The sequence below is a fragment of the Labrus bergylta genome, chromosome 1 (genome assembly GCF_963930695.1).
Source record: "Labrus bergylta chromosome 1, fLabBer1.1, whole genome shotgun sequence".
NCBI classification, from domain to species: Eukaryota; Metazoa; Chordata; class Actinopteri; order Labriformes; family Labridae; genus Labrus; species Labrus bergylta.
The window spans coordinates 18,708,780-18,725,505 of record NC_089195.1 but is presented as its reverse complement, the minus strand read 5'-3'; the positions used below and the strand labels follow the sequence as shown (position 1 = coordinate 18,725,505).

Genomic DNA, 16,726 nt, shown 5'->3' with positions numbered 1-16,726 from the left:
CAAATAAATTACATTCAAACTTTAACAATATGATATTGAAATGTTCCTTAAATTAGTGCTTGCCCCATTGCATTTTCAACAAAAGAATGTGTCCAGCGTGAATCAAACAACCAATCAGGGTAAGCTTGCACATAACAAGCCAATCATAGCCATGTTGTACAAAATGCATCATTAGGTGTTACTTGTGTCAGCAGCTCTCTCCCGCTCCCCTCAGCTTCACGCCCTCAATGTAGCTGAGATAACAGTGACTGTGCTGTACACACAAGGTGCTACTTTTTGACTTTCTGATGTATATTTATTGAGTGTCAGTGTGTTCTGACCTCTGAACCTGACCCTACTAGCTGAGTGGGACAGACAGTGTGCAGTGACAACAGTTTACAAGCATTTTTAGTGGGAGCAGTTTCGCAGTGATATGAGGTAGAGGGAGAGGTCCTGTTGATTACTACAACTTTGATGTACTTAGATGCAAAATGTATTAGTGCTTATTAAGATCAAGAATTTGTGAATGATCAAATACTTAAATATGAAATAAAAAGAGAGTCTTGGTAGTGTTGTAGTTAAGACCACACTGACCAAAACCAGAGTGCTCTGAGACAAGACCAAGACCAAGGCATAAATATCACTGAAATGATCATCTTATGTGTAGGGGGCGTGTCATTCATTTAGTCCGTGACTCAGGAAAGGTTGCGGCCGTCACCGGGAGATAAAAATCAAATGATAAACTATTTGAAGTTATTTGTTCTTTTTTAAAGGGGAGTTTTCCTTCTAACCACAGTAATGACATGGAAAAATAGCCAGACAGTGGTGGTCTTGACTGGTCTTGATTTAAAATCCAGAGTTCCTCCGGTCTGAGACCAAGACAAGACAGAGTAAAATGATTTCGAGACCAAGACGGATTTTGAGTACTTACAACACTGAGCCTTGGACCAAGGTTGTTGGAGTAGTGATAAAAAGCATGCAAGTAAAATGTATCAGACTGATCACAACTATGGAAAGAATGTGGAATGAACTAACATTAAGAATGATGCGTATGTGAGGAGTGTCAGGGCGAGGTGGTTCAATAGCTTCATTTGTTTTCTCTAGAAGTGCAGATTCTGATCTGCTGACCTTTTTGCATATTTGACACATGTTGTAGAAACCTGGCAGGAGACTGTCTGCACCTCACAGAATCTCTTGTTTTGTGTAACATTCTCAGTATGAAAAATGTTAGAATAGTGGGATGTGAGTACATGTAGATTGAACAAGTGAAATGGCATTAAAGTAGATGAGATAAAAAATAATAATAATTAAAAAAAAATTATAGACTTCAGATGGATTAATAACCATGAATGGGCGTTTAGCCTTTAATTGTGAGAGTATGATTTTACACTAACATATAGACTGCAGGGGGTTTTATTAATTGCATGGTGAGACACGATGTGTAATTCAACCCTAATGGAGCAGGAGTCATGCTACATTAAAAGTATATCAACAACACTGACTGTCTGCTGAATCACAGAATTATCTGCAGGTGTGGCACCAAACTTGTCCCTCAACAAATTAAATGGGGGAAAAAAAATAACTGACTTGACTTGTTTGGCCCAAATTCAGACCCATTGTATTTGTGAGCAGTGATGATAAATTAATCCTCAAGTGATTATGCTGCTACTACAGTTTGTATTTGTGCGGCTGTATGCCCAGTCTTGCCGCATTCAGGTATGCTGTAATACCCTGCATTATTATTAACGTCTCTATGACTTGGCAAGCATTGTGCTATGTGATTGCCAGTTTACCTGTTTTCTTCAAAACAGCTAGCATCAAGGTAGGGCTGCGCAATTAATTGCAACTTGGCAATAAACACATCTAAAAAATCTGAATGTATGAACGTAGACAGGAACATTAAGAAATGTAATAAAGCAATGGATTCTCAGTTAGATAAAGCTTAATACAATGATATGAAAATAATTCAATTGCAGCACTTTCCTTTGTCCTTTCATGAATGGGACCCTTTTTTTTTTCTTTTTGTAATTTTTTCACTCAGGATTTTGATTTGAGTTCTTTTACACAACTTACATGCACTTCCTTTGTTTAAATTGTGCACCTTCACTTTTTACAATACATTGTCTGTATAGCTTCCCTCAGAGTAATGGGTGACAGTTTAGTGGTGAAAATACAACTGCTTTTCAGATTTATTTTGGATTTACCAACAAAATGTTGAAAAAATCATGCTATGTGGCACATGTGTATGAGCAACTCAGGAAGTTTTCAGGAGCAGACTCTTCTGAAATGTTTTAGAAATGTTCAGGAGTGGCTCTAGGGAGCTGATTTTGACAAAGGATATAGGTTCATACTGTGATTATTGATTGGGCAGTTGCTCTTCCCTCTGTAACACACACATCACACACACAAGCACACACATCACACATGCATGCACACACAATCACAGTCTTTGAGGCCTCGCTGCAGCTGGCAAGGGATTAAAAGGTCAGGAGTCAGAGACGGGGACCAGTCAACCCGCAGACCACAATGAGAAACTGACAAAGTGGAAGAAACACAGGCAGAGAGAGGCAGGAGACGTACAGGCAGAGTGCTGAATCACAGTCAAACTTAAAATTCAGACATCTAAAATAAGAAATAATTTATACCTTCAGAGTGAGGGTTCTTTGGTTCACTGTGTTTGCAGTTAGCCTGAAGTCGATTATCTGGTGAGGCTTGGACCACCTTGGAGAAGCAAACATTAAACCAGCAAGTTCAGGCTTGTGCAAGAAATTCAACTGTTTGCTGTTTGTTTCTTGCTCTCAATGTCAGAGATATTGTCAGAGGGAGAGATGTTTTGAGGTCAGCTATAATAAGTCAGAACCAAGTTCTGTATATCGAGAAGGGATATTAAAAAGGATGAAAGGGACTGGCTAAATCATCTGTGTAATTTAAAGTATCCAAATAAAACTTCTATAAAAGTTAGTTCTTCTGTAAATTAAACAGCTTTGCCCGGAGCAGCACCACAAAGAACAGAGACAGGAAAGAGCATTGTATTGTTGTAGCTGACATTGCGCTGTTTTGTTCGCGGTCAAATTGTAACTCAAACATTAAAATATTTAGAACGATGTGAATAATTGCTCCAAGAAGACAACAATAAACTTAAAATGACTGACTTAAAATCCAGTATCAACACATTAATGATATTGTTTTTTAGTTGCCAAGGCACAAATAATTTCCCCATCGTATACACATGGCATGTTGTGAGCTTTTAATGGATTCAACACATAGCTTTTTACGTGTTCATGGTATAAGCATTTGGGCAAAAAGTGCCATGTTAAAGTACACTATGTAGGCTGCAACAGTTATGAATTAGAAAGACATTTAGTAAAGAGAGTATAAATATGATTACTCTTGCAGTCTGATTAACGGCTGAACTCTTAAAGATTAACCATCGAGACAGTGTTTATTTCTTTCTGCCGGTTTTGTGTAATCAATGAGTGCATTAGCAAAGGCTGCTAGCTAAACTAAGACTCTTTATAAACACAGACAGACCAATGCAAGTCCAAGACAAGCAGTCAGCAGGTCAGTCGGCTGCAGAAATCCTGCTCTGTACCTTTGATGAGGCCAAAGCACACCAGACTGTTATTTCACCAGAACAGATGGGACGAATTAAACAAACTAAGGTTACAAAGATTGATGGGGCAATTTCACAGCTTCATAGCAGAAATTAAACTTGAAGTGTACGTGATTAAGTTGATGGTTATTTGAGACATTTTTGAAAATTTTCCTAAACTCCCTTCTCATTAAAAATTTGACTCGTGCTATTATTCAAAAAGGCTCAACAGTTTTATATTTGTTCATGTGTGAGGACTCCTATGAAGTATGTAGCAATTCCTTTAGCTCGATAAATGTGACTGATTACAAAATGCATCATTAACTTGTTTCTTTACTTGGAATTCATTATATAAATGTCTGCCTCAATGGAGTGACTCACAACCTGGCTAGGATGGAGAAAACTTGGAGTGCAAAGTTTGTCAGCCAAAGGGCAAAAACACATCAGGGATGGTGTGCAGGACAGCTGGGTAAGCAAACAACAGAGGACACAGCGAAATAACTGCAAGTCCACGCTGAAATGTTCCTACAGTTGATCAAACATGCAGTATTTTCATAATTAGCAGCTTGAAGAACAGCTGAGCCTATAGAGGAATTGACAGGTTTGAAGTTTTAACCATTTCTTTTGGACTATAAATTTCAGTAAATGTTGCCTTTAATCCAACCATCAAAGTGGAAACACCTCCATGTAAACCACATAATCTCAACCACAAAACATGAAGCTGGACCACTCTGCATTTCACATTGATGTGCTTTACCATCATCTATTGTTTATGTCATTTTGATCCAAACATTTTAAATCCTAATGTCTAAAAAGAGGTTTTGAATAAAAAAGGTACACTACAATTAGGTTTATGTTTAACAAATGGAATAATATAACAACAATAATTCTGAGGATAGCGATTAAACTTTCACTTCCCAAGCGATTAACACAGCCAAAGCGCACATGTTCAAAAACACTCAAAATGTTTAGAGTGTCCGACTCAGTCTCAATATGTTCCCCGACTTGTTAAATCTCACAGATTGAACCGACCAGATTTTATCTTTAAAGGATTTTAAAAGAAGCATGACACGCTTTCACTGGGCCATTTTAGCTCCTTCAAAGCTAGCTGAAATTAAAAGACTTCAAACACTCACATTTATGTAACTGTTATGATAACGATAAAAACAATTTGGCTACCATTCGCTCTGCTGTTGTATTTCATCACATATTTTCACATCACAAAATGATTCAAAAATACTTACTAAAAAAACACAAATAGGCATGCTTCATCATGCCAGCAGTGTAAAAATCCAATGAGGTCACCTATCGCTCCTGTGAGAGCGTTATGCGTGTGTACGTTTGTGTGCACTTCAGCCATCCACTCAAACACAACATCATTTTTCTCCCCATTTCCTCGCGAAACACTCCAACAAGCCTCAGGGCTTTTTTCAGAGTCGTGTGTCAGCGCTCACTCTGCAGTGGAGCGTGTAGTTGCCATTCCTTCACATTTCTCTTCTCCAGTTACTCTGCATGGAGTTTCTGTGGGGATAGCAGAATACTCTCGCACATCAAATGTTTGACTTGTTGTTGACCAAAAAGAAGTATTACATTTGGCATTGACTCCAGCTCCAGTTGTGATTGAATACAACTGAGTTTTCAAGAATCTTCTTGCCTTCACTTAATCATTTAATCAAACAAACAATACTTGTTTTAAATTGCCAGAAATTCATAAATTTTACAATTTATGAAAAAAAAATCATCCCACCTCGAAAACAAACAGAAGAACAAGAAAGAGTGTTACTGAATCTTTGAGGCTATTCAACTAAATCACTATCATAATTATTTGAGTTGATTTTCTGTAATAGTATTTTTGCAAGCTAACAAACAATACATTGGCCTCACAATCACTTCACACAAGACTTTGAATAAACTGCTTCTTGGTGAATGTTCACAAGATTTATGTTGCTCACTGCTGATGGAGATGCAGAGCAAACAGGCCGAGAGGGATACATGTTTCTGTAGTGATTAATGGTCTGTTGAATAGATAAGCACTCCGATGTGTGTGTGTTTGTGTGTGTTTATGTGTGTTGTCATCAGGGGTCCAAACTAAGGCTGTTTTTTGAGTTTAGGTAACCATGAGGAAAGGCTTTGGCATAACATGTCTTCATATCTTCATTATTTTTTGCATCCACAAAAGAGTATTCATAGAAAGGCAGAACCTTCTGTACTTACTTTTCTTGAACAAACTGGAACTGCGAAAACTGAGTTTCTGGTAGTAAAAAAAATACAATTAGTTCCATATTTCCATTTTAGCAAAGTACATTTTGTATGTCCTGTAGCTGCTTTCATCCAGTGAGAATGATGGCCACTATCAGATCTGGTCTTGTAAACTTGACAGTAAAGACGGCCAGACATGAACAGCCACACAAAGAGTTAAAAAAAATCAGATTAGTCTGTTACTGCATAAAATGCAGCTTTTGTTTCTGGGTCGTGAACCAGCTGAGGTCACTGCCTTTAACCAAGCCAAACAAACACAAACACACATGCACACACGCACACACACATTTCAGTTTGCACTAATTTATTCTTCTCTTCAGCAGGGACAAGAATGAGAACTGGTGTGTGTGTGTGTGTGTGTGTGTGTGTTTACTCTAAAGGCTCTATCAGAAGTTTAAGTAAATAGATAAGTGACAAAGTAAACACTCATACCTCACACACACACACAGGCTGACACAACTTCCTGGATGTGGGTTACATTTCTATTCACACAGATTAACAGTTTGTGCCTTAAATCATGAGCTTTTTCGTTGATCATAATCTTCTCAGGGTGAACTCTTCTGTAAATTGTAATCCAATTAGAAGCAGGTTAGTGTGTGTATGTGTGTGTGTCCTTGCCTGCGGTTCTTCCAGAAGTCTCTCTCAGCGGTAAATCCATCCACACTCCCTGGCCTAACACTGGGTTAATGAGGTGATCCAGCAGCAGGGGACAGTTGGCAGAGGTCTTTTGGCTGCGTTTCACTTTGTGTGTGTGTGTGTGTGTGTGTGTGTGTGTGTGTGTGTGTGTGTGTGTGTGTGTGTGTGTGTGTGTGTGTGTGTGTGTGTGTACATACATCTGGTTATGGATTTAAGTGTGTGAAGCAGAGGCAGCGTAAACATGGTGTGAAGGTGTGTTTGCATGAGACAAATACGATCTGGAGTCGTGGGATTGTAAATAACAGCTCTGATTGTTGGTGATTTTCCAGTGTGAATCTGCCCACCTGTAAACTTCCAGCACTAATTACTGAGTAGGTTTTGGTGATGACAGAAGTCCCATGATAATACCAAGCTGGGCAGAAAGTGTTTCAGCATGCAATATACAGTATATCCAACTGAAGAGACTGTGATCTATAAATATGCTCTGAGCACTTTTCTGTGCATGTTTCAAACAGATATGTACTCAGTTCCTCCACATTTGTTTAATTTAGATAATCTGAAAATGGCTGGGTGTTACAGGCAAGGCTTGTATGTAATTTACACCCCCAAACATTCTCAATGTAATCTCCACAAACAGGCCTTGTACTAGCATTCGGTAATGTTGCATACATAGTTAACTCCATGACATTTCTGGTGAACTTCTCCTTCACTCAAATGGCAATAAAAAGACCTGTGCAGCCTTTCACATGCAGGAAAAATGCCCTCCTGATTGTGTTGCACTATGACTTCATCCAGCCCAGTATTTATTGTAATATCGATGACTTACTTCCCAACACAAGAAGTAATATAACTTGTATTTAGTATTAAGTGGAAAGTAAACAGCTTGGAGGGATATGGGTGAGCATGTAATGCACTCAACAGAAGAAGAGCTGAGTTTGCTTCCTGTCTGAAATCTACCTTTACCATATTATATTTACCAGAACCACAAACTTAGCTCCTCTTACAAACAGCTCAGCGTAGAGAGTGCAGTGAGAGAGAGTGAGCTGGACCTATACAGCGTGCAGATGTTAGAGATTTGAGCAGAGCATGATAATCTTTCAAACTGTGCGTAGCTGTGAAAATGAAGACTACAGTTTATCCTTAAATCTAATCAACTCACCAAGACTCAAGCTGGATTCCTGTTTAAGATGGACCGATGCATCAACATCTGTGTCTGCAGATGACTCAGAGAAGAGGTTTTTAGTTTGACAGAAGAAGAAAATGGTCTAACTTAAGGTCACAATATTCACCATTAACTATTTGCTTATTTGCATGCTAATTAGTGGCATACTGGCTGCTTATTAGTCATTATTAAGTGCTTATTAGTACCTCATTCTACATGACCATAGTCTATAGCTAATAGGACATTAACTAAGAGTTTAAGGGCACACTCACACTTGGCAAAGCTTTACCGTACCATGCTTAAGCACGATCAGCCCCAATTTGAAATGGCAAGTATGGCGCAAGGGATATAATAGAAATTTTGAAAAATTCGGAACTTAACCTAGGAGATAAAGGAAGGACTGGCAGTGGCAAGTGAAGTTTTTTTAATTAAAAACCGCAATGTGTTGATGGAAGGAGGTGTGAGGAACGGAAGAAACAGGAAAGTTTACTTCATGTGAAAACAAGGTTAATGGAAACATCTGCCAACTTCTGTAGAAAAATATTTGCTGCTTCTGTCGGGCCCCAGCTTCAGGCTATAGATGTCATAAACAGCTCATTTAGATGAGGGACAAGTGATGGCAAGGTTAGCTTATTTTAGCTTACAGACTCTTATTCATGAAATAAGCTCAAGCTAAGATAAAGTAAAATAAAAGTTCCTTCAGTATGTGTGAAGTCTTTGTTAGCTTCAGATTGGAGAATTGTGCATATTTAGCATCAATAAACCCATGAGTACAACTATTTCATAGAATAGTTAGAATTAAAGTTATTTCTCCCGTAGTTAATCTAAAATGAAATCAGAAAAAATGTTGAGTAACATGTTATTTCCGTGGTAGGATTAAACACATTTGTACAAGCTGCAAAAAGGGAAGGAAAGAAAAGTGTGGACATGTTTGGGGGTGTTGTCTTTATTGCCCGCTGGCACACCTGAGTAAAGCCAAGTACAGGTGACATGCTGATTTTCAACTGTTGACAGACAGGAAGGGCTTGCGGCCGGGGAAGTGCCAAGAAACACACAAAAACACGCACTCATCCTTCGTGACTGAGACGCTGCCGCAGAAAGACTTGGCGTGCTTGTGGCTCCTTGTTGCTGGCATTCAAACTTTCATCACCTCAGTGGAAAAACCGGTGTCACAAAGCGTCAGCCTGAAGCAGGGTGTGTACCACAAAGACTAAACTGCTCTTGATACCCTTTACTGGCGCCATTTAAGTTATGTCTGCATGACACGTTCGTGCAACTCAACGAAGAGAAAAAGTATTGATGTACTCCAGTGTGAATTCATTACATTTATTGTATTCTAATTATCATTTATTTATATAGTTTTGTATCCCATTTGCACTGTTTAAGTTTTGTTTGGATTTTTTGTGCTTTAGGGGAATGTTTTACTGAATGTAACCTAATATATGAAGCTTGGGTCTGTGTCAAAAACAGCTAATAAGACTATCAATGCCATAACTAAAGTACTCTTTTACTTAACTTATCATACTTAGTTCATCCATTTAAGGCATGATGTATTTTAATTTAACGATAACCCAAATTATACTGTATCATTCACTGCATGTTTTATGTTTTAATTCACTTATCACTATTTAATGCCTTGATGTTTAGTGCCGTGATGATCGACCATCCTGCCACCATACTTTCCTTAGGCTTTGATAAAGTTCCCTCTCTCCTCTCCCCTCCTCTCCCCATCTCTCCTCTCCTCTTTTTTTTTTGCTGGATAACAGGATGCATCTTTGGTGTAACTGCAGAGGAGGCTAACAGTCTGTGGCTGTAGTTAGAAGGAAGCAATATAACATTAAAATGAGGATTCAAAGCACTGACAAAATGTTTCACAAGGTATATGCATGAAATACATTGTTGGGCCTAAAGATACACATACTGTGTCCTGATGTAAAGGGCTGAATTTTCAAAGAAATTGTCCTTCAGTCATGTACACTTTACATGCAACTGATCATTTGTATAGTTACAAGTTATCCTATTTAGTAAAAAAAAAACCTATACCTGGTACCTGATACCTGGTATTCAAAGTGTTCTTGTGTCCTTTTGTAGTCTGAGTAGTAACTTCCACAAGAGTTTCAACAGACTCTGGCCAGATAAATGATCTGTGGGAAGAGCAGAACACTGTCTGATTTAGCTTTCCTACATTTTTACGAACAGATCTCTGCATGTAAGTGCTAATAATCCTCTTGAAGAAGCGATCTCTCAACCACAACTACATTCTTGTTTCTCAAGTTCTTAGTCAAACTGTAAACAAAGGAAGTCTTGGACAAAAATCCTTCATACCTGCTGGCTCCAAAAGCCTATATTGTTATCAGACGATAGCCGATTGGTTCCAAGATTGGATTTTCAATTAAGTGAGCCAGCGTGCAGCAATGCCAGAGCTCTGACAGTCAACCACTACAATGAATGCCGCAATTTATGAGTTCCACCTGTTGTAAAGGCCAATGCTGTCAGACTCACTGGTTGATGTTTGAGAGACATAAGTAGAAGACATGCACACACACCATGCTCCATTCATGTCAAGAACATGTCACTACAGTTCTGTTTGGATTCACTTCAGCAGGAAACACGAATCTGCCTGCTGGCTTTAGCCCACAAACTCCTCTAGCTAAATGCAGACTGAAACAGGCAGAGTCTGGCCTTTTTCTTAAACAGGGTTGATCAGTTGATCACCTTAGAGCAAAGTTTCCAAAAACCCACAGCTGAAGAAGATAGGTCTGACAAGTAGCAACAGCACACCTAAATGTCACTGTCATTTTAATCATAGCAGCAGCAGCATAGCTCGCATCTCTGCCATAACTGAGTCAGACAACAAAGCACAGTGGTGACGCCAAGAGTGCCAATGACACTGTCAAATCATGATTAATTATGACCCAGTTATTTGATTTATTTGATCAAATTATTTGATTTAACAGGGTTAACATTAGGTTACTAAATGCTCTTTGTTCTTTGTTCTTTCATCCACTCCAATTTGGGCAAAAGACTGAAGGTGACATCTTTTGTTTTTAAGTACATTCCTTCTGATGACACTTCGCCCCAACAAGACTTTCATAGTTTGGCTTCAAATGCATCAGTGCAGGCATGCAGTTGGTTTATTGTGATGTATAGTGAAGACCACAACAAGCCCTAAATGCAGATTCTCCTGCTTATTTTACTGATTCGAAGAAAGAGAATTCTACTCTTTTCTGTTTTCACAAGTGTTACAAGTGTTAACCTTTCCTTCTTCGGCGTTCTAACCGTGGTCAGAAGGCACAGGGGAGTCTTATTGGTCTGCTCCAGGGCCAAAGTTGTAGCTTATCTTTAGTGCTAACCCTTGTCACTTTAACCAGGCAGCAGCAAGTAATAAGCAGACATGGAGAGTCCAGCTTGTTTCTTTAGGAGTCAGAGGATTTTTTTATCACACACAGAACTCAAACTTCACTTCCACTTTGCTCTGACAGCTACAGTTAGCTCGTTTCTCTGCTTCAACGTTACTCGCACACTGCATCCACTGAATACACTCATTCACTTCCACTCTCTCTCTTTTCACTCCCTCCACCACCCAGACACATGTGCACTGAGCTATTCACAAACAGATATACGCTACAACACAGGCCTCCATATAGCTATGAAGTTTAAATCACAGTTGTCACTGCCTAGTCTAGACAGCAGTTGTGGCAACTCAGGTGTTAACTGCTGCTGAGGAGATGATTAAGGTTCTGGGGATGTCTCACAGTCTCTGTTTACTTCAGGTCATAAAACTTTGCTACTCTACCCTAAACAGCCCTGTAGATATTTTTCATGGGGACATGGGAGAAGATGCAGACAGAAATGACTTTGAAGGACTTTTCTTTTTGAGGCATTTCAACTTTTGTAAAGTTTGGTCAACCTTAAATATAACTTCTTCATCCACAAATTGTTCGTTTCAGCAAATTGTCTGGTTCACTCATTTGTTGCATAGACATTTCCATTTTTTTTTTATCACATGCGCAAACCAAGTGGTAAGCACCCATCAAAAGTAACTCTTAAAGCAAAAACAGAGACATTTGGTGTTTGTGTGTGCAGGATTAATGTTCATGTGTTTCCAAATCACTTTGTAAGCCCCATACAGCTCAGAATATATATCCTTATCTGTTTACTGTAGACAGACGCTCTTTTACAAAATGTATGCTCCCCTCTTTGGTTATTTGTACCTTCATTTCAGATTTAATGTTCTCTCTGCCTGACATCACCTCTGCTACAGGGCCGCTAAAATCTGCAGACAGCTGTCACCATTTGTTTCTGTTAACACATATATAAATTCACTTGTCTCTCCTCCTGTCTCTCACTTCATCTCTCTGCGACACAGTTGTCACTGCTTGGATATTATTTATTTAATATTTATAGTGACGACGATGCGAGACAGCCTGACAGACCGACGGCGTTCTGGTTCCAGTATTGTGGCGTGTGATTTAAAAGCTCTGACACGCCGACGTAATCATAGAAGTATTATGGAAGAAAACAAAACAACAGTCACAGCTACTGAGGCAGATAGAGACAAAGAGTTCATCATTTAATGCTCAGGATTTAGTCAACAAGTAATGAGACAGTCCTGCTTTTTAAAAACTGGGGGAGGGTTTTAAAAAAAGAATGTCTTTATAATATCAACTTGCAAAAATAAGTTTCCTTATGCAACAAAATATAGAAAGTGAATTATTTTACAATTTATAATTCTGTATTGTGAGAGTACAGCTTAGATGAACAGTTCAACATATATAGATTCATTTTGGGACGGTTAAAATTGTTTTGGGACCATTCAGAGACGTTAATAAAAAAGTTAGTCTGGAGCACTGGCTTGTTTGTCCTTTGCCTTTCAGTAGGTGTTGTTTGTGATAAAGGAAATACACTGAATTGAACAAGTTTAGACACAAAAAATACTTAGTTAGGTTATAGATAAAGGTCAGGATTGAGGTTTAAAGTACGAATGTATGTACACTATAGTTTACTTATGCACCACATGTTGTATAACGAATAAATGTACATTATGTAACTTCAAAAGTCTTCTTAAAAAAAGGCAATGCTGACCATTTGCTACACATGGTTATCTAAAATATTGTCTCTTTGCTGGAAGTCCAGTGCTGCATTTACCTGTTTGTTGCAACCCAACTGTGGGCCCAACACACATTTGTACTTTTTATCCAATATTCCCCTGACTTTAGAACAATAAGCTCGGCAACAACATCCACTAATGTTGCTTTAAGGGTAACTAAGGTATCATATTATGAAGTTATTATTATAACAGAGACCTATTTTTGACAAGTTAGGAGTGTAAATGCTGGCATTTTATAGACCTCCCTTAACCACAATATGCATTAACATACACTTTCATATCTGGTTTTTGACATGCCTTTAAGGTTTTGAGTAACCAGACTGTTTACTTAAGATTTGGATGAATGAGGGCTCTATTCATCCAGCTCTTAAGACACCAAATGTTTTTTCTGTCTCTCTCAGTTTACCTTTCACTCTGTCTTGAAGTCCCCCTCTTTCTCTATTTTCTCTCTGTCTACCTTCTTCTGATCATGGGGGAGGACAAAGGTTTATGTGAGCCTTTCATTCTGTCTCACAGTGAGCGATGGCTGCAGTGGATTGTGGGTAACAGAATCCAGCTGTGTTGTAGGCTCTGCGTGTTTTTTTGTGCGTGTGTCTGCTGGTGTGAACATGTGCAGGAATGTGTGTGTGTGTGTGTGTGTGTGTGTGTGTTTGTGTTCGTGGTAGCGTGCTGTGTTGCTCTGCAGGTCTTTGGTGAGCGTGGACCTGCTTCGTGTCATTTTGACAGCACTGTTTCTCTTTCATCATGTGCCCTTATCTGCACTCATACAAATAGGGGATATACTGTGTACCACAAAGTCTTAGCAGCAGAAGACTGTGTCACATATCATTAGGGGTCAATAAATGAGCAAATGGACCAGTTTTGACTGTTTGTTATTTGTGATTGTAGTTAAATGAGGCAAGAAACTGCTCTGTATCATATGGTACATGGCAGATTCATGGGCCCATGCTGTGGGCACCCGGTAAATGTCAATGGAGGCCAACATGTTAAAAAAAGAGAATTACTTAATGTAGGCGCAGATTGAGCTGTACGCTTCTCATTCCTCACTTCATTCCTTACTTCATTCTCTTTTTGTACCACTTAACTTCTCTTCATTTAAAAAGCTGAGACCAATTAAAAATAAAAGAGGTGTGCCACCATTGAAGACTCTGTGGGTCTGCAGCACAGGTCTCTTCAAAACAACGCATTTTTAACATCACCTGACAACCACAGAAAACAGAGATTTTAAGATAAACAGAAAGTTTTGGGCCCTTGCAGCCCTTAATACTCTTGCAAAACTACCTCAATCACTACAAACAGCAAAGTCTTTCACTTCACTTTGGTAATGCCTTCATTGTGGAGAATCCTTCCCCTTACACCAGCGCCAGGATGAAAGCCTACAAAAGTATGGACAGCTTTATGTGTTGTCGTTGCGGCTGGGTCAATAATTAGTTTGGAAAGTGGAGGGCAAGAAATTCTTCATTATCAAAGCAAATCTGATGCTACAATGAGACCTACGCTGGCAACTGCTTAAAGGAGATCTCGCAGGCCATCAGATGATCGTTTGAAGTCAGCCTTCATCAAGAGAAGGCTAAATTCATTAAATAATTAGACACATTCTGGCCAAATTCTTATCAATTGGGGTTGAAGGTGCTTTTACCTTATTTCTAAATGTAGTATAACATTTGATTTTTGCATGAATTATACTTGCAGAGTGGCTGACATGCTTCAGAAGCGGGTTACCCATTCAGTGCAAGTCCTAACGCAGGCCTGTTGAATTACCAAAGCCACAAGACCACATACACAGTGTTTACTCAGGATGTGAAATTGTGGACACTTGTTCCAGAGGAGAATATAACCACACTAAGAATTGTCAGAAGCGAAGCCTTCACATTTGAAGGATTAGTTTGTCTTTTCCACGTACTCCTCTGACTCTGAAATACAATAAGTCTTTCATTCATATTCCTTTCATTCCACTCCCTCTCTGTCACCCTTAAAGGAATGACAGGCTGCTCTCATTATAAACCTGTTACTGTTCTATAAACAGTAAGTGACTGCAAACAAAGAAAGATACTGATTCTGGAGCAGAGCCGCTTCAAGCTTAGCTCATACAAAAAGCAGATATGTGCCATGAGTCTCCACATTGTTATTTGTGTTACTGAGAGTAATGCTGATGATAACAGGTTTTTATATTTTGGTGGCTGTGACAGAGTGGTTTGGTGACATAGTGACATGATGCCAGATTTATTCATGTTGGCTTTTCTTAATATTTCTTTTCATGCGGAATAAAAGTTATACAGTTTCACCATATATTTCAGGGTCTTTTTATTATTTATCTGCTAGAAAATGTAAGTTTCTTTTTAATCATGTCAGATAAACATGCACTAAAGCACTAAAACATTCAACATTCATACAGAAAAAATTCAGCAGTGAATGATGAAGAGCCTGGTCGGGCTAAAAACCTTGTGTTCTTTAATGCATATAGCAAATAAATAAGTACATCTTTAGGAGCCATAGAGTGTTGCAGGTGCATCATATCCAACATTTATACAGTCACAGGTATGCATCTGTCAATTGTAGCACATGGACATTATTACAGTTTTACAATGCAATGTGCTTCGTTTTCCACAGTAGTTGCATGATGTATGTATTCCACAGTAGTTGCATGATGTGACAGTGTCACGTTTATAATAGTTTTAACAATTTATTGTTTTGTTCTTTGATTAATTGGTTTTTCACTCAGGCTATCTCAAAAACGACTTCAGACTGTAATACAATCAACATTGGTTAAAGACTTTGAAAAGACTTTCAAAACTTTGACTTGGGATTTGTTTATTATTGTCAGCCATACCTTTTCCCACCTGACAAATATTCCTGTCATCATCTAGTTTTGACCACAAGCAATAAACGAACGACTCTCAAAAGAGACTTACTTACATTTGTAAATCATTTTTCTAACACTTAAGATCAGACATCACTCTGTGGTTTACAACTTAAAATGGCATATCTACTGTAAGTTAATTCCCATTTTGTTCAATCTTATTCTTTCTTCTTATTTTGTAATAATTTCTTAGTGCCAGTATTTTGTAGTTAATATCTTGAAAGCAAAAAAGGCATTAGAAACATTCAGTGCTCCTGTTTTCACAGGCTATCCAATGAAAGCATTGTATTTGTTGATGTGAGTCGGAGGTCAAATTGTTCTCAAGTGTGCCAATGAAGTCCTACACTAAGATTATCAGCTTTGGCTTTGAAAACACACAAAGCTTAGTCACCCATGTTCTTTACTTGCATTTTCTCCACCCCCCCTTGCCTTTGCTTTTAATTTAGGCAGATTACAAGGGAGTATTACTAATTATTGGTAGCTGAAATGGTACAAACCCTGCATACTATGAACCAAGGGGGGTAAATGGAGGAGACAGAGGGCAGAAAGAGAACAGTGGCATGGGGACTAACTTTAAAAAAACAAACATCTTAGGTTTCCTCTCAACATTCACCTAAGGGATCTTGGAAATGGCAAGATTCAACTATAACAAACCAGGTCAGAGTGCAAAGGGAAGGACAGATGAGAAAACAGATGAAGGGAAAAGGGTTGGTTCAACAAAAATACTCTGCATCTTATGACGACTTGTCTGGACAACAATAGCAATAGGTTATGGCTAAAGATATGGAAGTGTTACTGTTTGTGTATATTGTTTTCTTGATTGGGCTAGTGTGTGCTATATCCATTGTATTGTTCTTTAGTATAGTGTTAGTCTGTGTATTTAGCAACAGGCTTGAAAATGAGGAAAAATAATTGTTTTGGAATAAGAATTTAGTATTTTGCTGTAGGAATTAAAATGACAAAATTATGTCTTATAAGTTTCACGTAATTTATCAGTAATGTGAATTTTAACTGTCTTTTACAGGCAGTTATTTTTTTTTTTTTTCTTACAGTTGATTTGAACAATTTTGACAAAGCATTAAGCTAATGGTGATTCAAACTAACCATCTTCTCCCTCCCTGTCTCTCT

The 16,726-nt window shown here is 38.4% G+C and overlaps 1 protein-coding gene across 1 annotated transcript in view; it reads left to right on the top strand.

Moving 5' to 3' along the window:
* The window catches only part of LOC109990784 (vasorin), a 28,233-nt gene that overhangs the window by 6,638 nt on the left and 4,869 nt on the right, over nucleotides 1-16,726 (top strand). The gene's annotated exons all lie outside the window — the stretch shown is intronic.